At 33.2% G+C, this 6747-nt stretch overlaps 1 pseudogene; it reads right to left on the bottom strand.

Annotated features, from left to right (window-relative positions):
• Positions 1–1672: 1672 nt before the first annotated feature.
• On the bottom strand, positions 1673–6538 carry LOC114194237 (uncharacterized; annotated as a pseudogene).
• Positions 6539–6747: the final 209 nt, after the last annotated feature.

Here is a 6747-nt window from a genome sequence, read left to right as displayed (position 1 = left end):
GTATTTGCACTCAAATTTTGCTAAACAGTTTTTGGATAAGGATAGGAAGAGATATTTCATTACCAATGAAACCTGCAGACGCTGGCCTTGCAGAATTCGATGGACTGGAAGAACTTGTTATGAATGTTATATCACATGTGGGTGGAAAAGATTCTGCAAAGATAATTTGTTGGTTGTTGGTGATATCATTCAATTTCGAATGGACAATGAGAAGAAAAATGTAATCCGTATAGTTAAGGTTTAGAATGTAAAGCCTTATGTAGTAGTTTTAATGTAGTAGTTTGAACACCTGGAATACTTTAGCATGTTTTAATTGTACATCTATATATTTTATTAAGTACTCTACTATTTTATTTATTGTGTTAATATTGTGTGCTCAATATTGTTAATATGTTTATTCGTAGTTATATTTTTGTTTTTATATCCATTATTGAATTTCCTTAGTCGATGATGAATTGGTCTTTAATAAGCAATTAATTGTTATTTTGTTTTCAACAATGAGATCCAAATTTAATTGTTATTTTGTTTTCAACAATGACGTACAAAACTATAATCAACTTGTTTAAAAAAATTTCAATTACTCAAGTTTTGTATAATTTATTTTAATAGTAATAGTTTGTACATTTTGAAAGTAATTTTTCATTACGTATTGTAGAAATATATAATTATAAGAAAATGTATAAGCCTACTATATGTATTAAAAATTTTCAAACATATGATTATCATTACAACAGATGTTGAAAATTTAACAAAGAATTATTCACCACTGCTTTGTACATATTGGCAATGGTTTTTATTGGTATTCGTCCATAAATTGGTCTAAAATATGTTAGTTGGAACCGTGTAATTGACTCTTGTACAATTATACTGGGACTTATAGATTTATATTCACCACTCATCTCCGGATTTAAAATTACATGAAATCCATTCCTTTGTTTCGCTGTTGGTATGATAACGCCGTTAGGTTGAAGATATTCTGTTATGTAGTCAGAATTAATATATAAATATTTTACAGTGACGTTGTTATGTAATGGAGGTGCATAAATCAATTATTGTGGTGTTGTTAGTTAAATTAAGGATGAGTTGGTGGATGGGTTGGTTTTGTCTTAAATACAGCTTTGCATATGTGGAGTAATGGTACAAAGTAATGGTAAAGCTTCGTGGTTTCGACATTACTTCCTACAGTCGTTCATGTCATTCAGCTTGTATGAACAAAGCAAAAATGGGACCAGAGAACAAAGTATGGATCGATCTGGGTAAGAATTACTCCTCCATCACTGTGATTTGGCTATGAATTTGGGGACAATGAAAAATTTGTAAATTTGTCTTTAAATATTCATGAATAAGATAATTACCTACTCTGTCGATCGTTATTGGATTTAGCACATCAAGTGTATACCAAATTTGTTTCTGTGATATTTATTTACTTATTGTTTTCAGGAATTCTTAATCTGGTATCTAACAACGTGGAGATTGATATTTCATTTCTGGGAATTAATATCGTGATTTCTAACTTCCGGCATCCAGCATGGGTAGATGTTTCACGCATGATTGGCCTACTTGGATGTATGTCCAAATAAAGTAAGTTTCTACTACAATGTTTAATATTATATCATATTGCTAAACACTACTGGATAAAATATTTTGTAGTTAATAACAAAAGATTGCTAAGTTATACATTTTGGAAGACTTCTTTGTAAACAACATTTGTTGTTTTGCTGCATCTTTTGTTGTCATTGTCATGGATTAATATCTTTAATCCAGATTTACTTTGAACTCTAGAAACTACAACGTAGAGCTGACCGTGGCTAAATACGGGTGTCAGCAAATACAATCCGACAAAACCTAGTGACTGTCCTTGAGATTTGTTTATTGTCATTGCATATGAGAGCATAATGGGAAATTGCTTTCTAATTAGCTTAAATGGCCATGGGGACTAGGACGGAGACATTGACATTCGAGGAATATAAATTTCTTCTCCATCCTTGTTACCTGTTATCAATTTAGCACCTATGACATGGTTTGCAAGTCTGGTCATGATCAATCTGCTTCCATTGCATAATCCTGTAACTTGGTCCAAGTTTCTCAAAAGCATTATAGGTACTCCAATCTTTAGTTTGATCTTATGATTAGGAAGTCCAGACATACTAAGTGAATTTAGGAACTCAGAGGTGATATTGCTATAAGCATCACTTGAAGTGGATTCATCCACTAAATCAGAGCTAAGATATTCTTTTTCTTCTCCTGTGAACAATTGTTAGATATATAAATAAGACTATTATTAATACCGATCATACCAACATGTACCATTATAAATTCATGACTTCCATTGGCATACCTAGAATTAGTGATAGCATGTATTCATTGATTTGATTGACAATCTCAATTCTACTTGCTAATATTGCTCTGCTCTGCAAAAATGATTCTTCTGTGTACTTGTGAATTAAATCTGGATATGTTGTATTCACAATTGCCTCTATCGGATCATTGAACTCTGAAATCAGAAATTCTTTGGGTATTTCGACTTCTACTAAACCGTCATTTGGTTCTTCTAACTTACCATCACCAATTTTAACAATCCAATCCGAGAATTCCTGAATCTCGGATGCAGTACTACTTTGTAAACCTCGTTGTAGCAGACACATATTTTTTGTCAATGTTAGAACTTCACAGTGATCCCAAAGATAAGATGAATTAATTGTGGAATTTACAATATCGGACCTGCTACCTTCAGGGATAACAAGAAGGATTTGCCTAAAGTCACCTCCGAATACTATCACTTTTCCACCAAAAACAGCATTCTCTTTCGTCATACCACTCATTATGTCATTCAAAGTTCTATCTAATGCTTCAAAACAATATTTGTGTGCCATTGGAGCTTCGTCCCAAATAATAAGTTCAACTTTCTTTAACAACTCCGAAGCTTCAAATCCTTGTTCGATATTGCAAACTGAATTATCTAATGTTGGTACTGGTATCTTAAATTTAGAATGTGTTGTTCGTCCTCCTGGTAGTAATAGAGAAGCTATTCCACTTGAAGCAACTGTCAATACAATTTTTCCTTCAGAACGAAATGCTGCTGACAGTGTTCTCCACATGAAAGTTTTTCCAGTTCCACCATATCCATATAGAAAGAATACTCCTCCTTGTTTATTTAGAACGACCTTACTAATCTTTTCAAAAATTTGCTTTTGTTCACCTGAAAGGAATTGTTATGACAGTTGTTAAATAATGTCATTTTCGTTTAAAGTAATACAATAAGAAAGAACATAGCTTCTGAACCTGTCATTGATCTTAAGTTGGATTGGAACAATTCTCGTTGCTCAGCAATGTTATAATTCAGTTCTGCATAAATAAGCCTATTTCCACAATTTTGGACAACAAAATCATTTGGGTATGGCATGGTTGGGAAGAATTTTAAACTGCTTCTATTATCTTCAAGCAATTTTTCTATCTCGATCAAAGTCAGATTTTGGAGCATTTTTGTTCCAATGGTTAAATCTGCGTACAAATAATTTATAGAATATCTTATTACTTTGGAAGAGACAATCTCGTAACCCAATTCATGTGCAAATAAACAAAATAGATATAACCTTCAATTCTGGAAATATTTCTCTCGCGATACAAAATTCCATCTGCAAGCCACTCCCATGTTTTGTTCCATAGATCTTCTGGATGATTAACACTATTCGACAACAATATAGTAACGAATAGTTTTCTAAGATAATGTCCGGAACCCCAATCTTTTGCTTCTCTTATAGCTTCGACATATTTTGTATCATCTGTTAAAATTCCTAGAGCTAAGCAAGCTTCTCTAAATGTAGAATATGTTACATTGTTAACTGTTCTGATATCTATGTACGATGTTGCACCTTTTACATGTGTTAGCATTCTTCTAAGATAAAACACTTCACCAGTACTCAGAGGTACCCAAATTAGCCTTCCAATAGTATTTCCTGTTTTCCTTGGTTTCCAACATCTATCTTTCTTTACATAAACAAATTTGGAAACGAATTCAGCATATGTTAGCTTTCTGGCTTCTGCATATTTCTTATTACATTTCATCTAACCTATAAACATTGATTCTGAAACTGTTGCTTTTCCCACAATATCATCCATTTCGTCATCATCCTTAAAGTACACTGTCTGTTCTCCCGGTAGATGAAAAAATAACCTTTCTACTGCTGGATTTCGTCCATGAATGGGGAACGAAAATATTCTCCAACATGCCTCGCATGGAGATACGTATCTACAGTCCAGATATTGTTTGATTTCATCTACTGGTTATGTATTCAAATTTGCTTCGTTCTGTTGTGGAACTATGGCAGCCGTTATTCTGTCGTAACCTTTGTTGATATACTTAAATAAGTACTTGATCGAAGTACTGCGATTATACCATTCAACATTTATATGTGCTTGGTACTTAAAAAGTAGTTCAAGGTTATAAGGAACCACAGAACGGTTATCAAGGAAAACACCATTCTTTGTCATAGTTAATGAATCGTTCCTTTTACGATAATGTGGATATCCATCTTCTGATACACTGGTGGTGTTCTGAAAGTTTTTTGGATATAGGCGCGAGCATTTTCCATTTTTCATGCAAGGCAAGGATTATTTGTTTATAGTACCACAAGGACCGTGTATCATGTGATCTAGAACACATTGATGTAGTTCAGGACATGTAATTGGACACGGGATTTCAGTAGAAATGATTTTGTCAATATCATCAGGAGTTGGGTATTTACTGCTCGGATGCAAAAAGATGAGCAAGTGTGCATGAGGTAGGCCGCGCTTTTGAAATTCTATAGTATAAATGACTACAAAATAATCACAGAACAGTTAGTATAATAGAATTATATCATTATTCATAGAATGGATAACTTACATGCAATAGTTTGGCCCAATAAATGATTTTTGGTTAGATCTATGAGAAGTTGTTCGAATTTAATCTTGAAGACCCTTGAAACTATATCAGGACGATCGGTTGAGGATAACTTTAACTTTTTCAATGCTCTAGTAATTTCTGGCCATTTAGGATTGCATGTGAAAGTTATGAAGAGATCTGGAAATCCCATATAACTACAAATTGTCATTCCATCAAAATACAGTTGGTCCATAAATCTTCTGCTACCAATAAAAGATGAAGGAAGAACAACCCTCTTTCCTTGTTGTGATCCTTGGCTTTTTGAACTACCTGAGGCTTGACAGATGTTATTATATTTATCAACCCTTAACTTAGATTGATTATATTTAATGAACGACAATCTTTCGGATTCCATCATTGTATATCCATCAACAATGAATTGTTGAAAAAGTCGTCTAGATGTAACCAAAGTTAATGCTTCTGAGTGTCTTGTTTGCAACCTGAAACAAAACCACTCCCTAATTGTCAATCTATTTCTTTTCTGGTTGATTCCTGGTCTATCACGATGATTGACATCATGTCTATATCCATCTTCCCCATATGGAAATAATAAAGGATATTGAAACCCTAGGTAGCTTGTGTGCAATTCATTTATTCTTTATAATTTGCCGGATTGCTTTTCCATTATGATGTCTCTACCTGAAGCAGTATCAACATCTCCAACAATAAGGGCTGCAACTTCTGAAACATTGGGAACATTGTATATCCTTCCATCCTTTGTCCTGTCTACAATAAGTCTCAATTTCAAATCATCAAATGGTTGGTTCCTATATTTGTCCCTTGCCATTCTAAATGATTTAGCATGAACATTGAACTCATCGAGCATCTTTTTTAATTTGCTGACAATTTCCAAATCGATATTATCTTGATTCCTGCAATGAGTAAGAGCTAATATAAGTACTTGTTCAGCTTCGTTTAAGTTCAATAGAAGAAACTTTTCATGTGCCTTAATGATTCCATTCTATTTTGAACTTCATTTTCGGTGTCGTAAATATATAGTTGGGCAAACTTTGGAAGCCCACCGAGTACTGGTAAAAGGCTCCCTATTCTATGACAAGATTGACCTTGGATTCTTAAATTGGGCGGTCCTTTTCCATTATTAAAAGTTCTGTCAACTTTAGCTCCAGGAGATGTAAAGGCAAACATCATATTGTATGTCCTAATATGACTTTGATAATTCTTGCTTTCTTTGGATTCATTGTCAAATAACAGACGTTGCAAAACAATTTGTGGCTCTTTTACCATTACCACAACACAAATGGAAAGTCGGACTTACACATCTCCTGGTCTTTTTAATCCTTTCCTCGTACCACATGTAGGCCTTACATTCCCTGCATATGAATATTGGATCTCCAATGTCTGCGTACACTGTGTATATTCAAATATACTCTTACTAAATGAAGTACAATATAAGAATAATAAAAATTATAGGTACTATATAAAATCTTACTAATTGAAGAAATCGATCATTGTAATATCAGACAGTGGTGTACAGTTCATTTTCCTTCGATGATCGTCATCATGTAGTTCTCTATGATTCCTTTTCATTTTCTTTTCTTTGAGCATCATCTTTCTTTTCAGTCTTGCATTTGCGCAAGATGCATTGGACTCCATCATCAAACTATTATTGAAACAATTATGACAAATAATATTGTTGTTCATACAAAATCATTGTACACATTTGTATTGCATATCGTATTTCAAGCCAAACACAATATTTGTTTTAACATTGACGAATTAAAAACTTCTCCCAGTCCATTAGAAGAACACAAAGCATGTAACAATGATATACAAATAAAAATAATAATAATACAACAACACAT

Source organism: Vigna unguiculata, chromosome 8 (assembly GCF_037176805.1).
Source record: "Vigna unguiculata cultivar grain cowpea cultivar isolate G323 ecotype 2 chromosome 8, ASM3717680v1, whole genome shotgun sequence".
NCBI lineage: Eukaryota > Viridiplantae > Streptophyta > Magnoliopsida > Fabales > Fabaceae > Vigna > Vigna unguiculata.
This window is presented reverse-complemented; position numbering and strand designations above follow the sequence as displayed.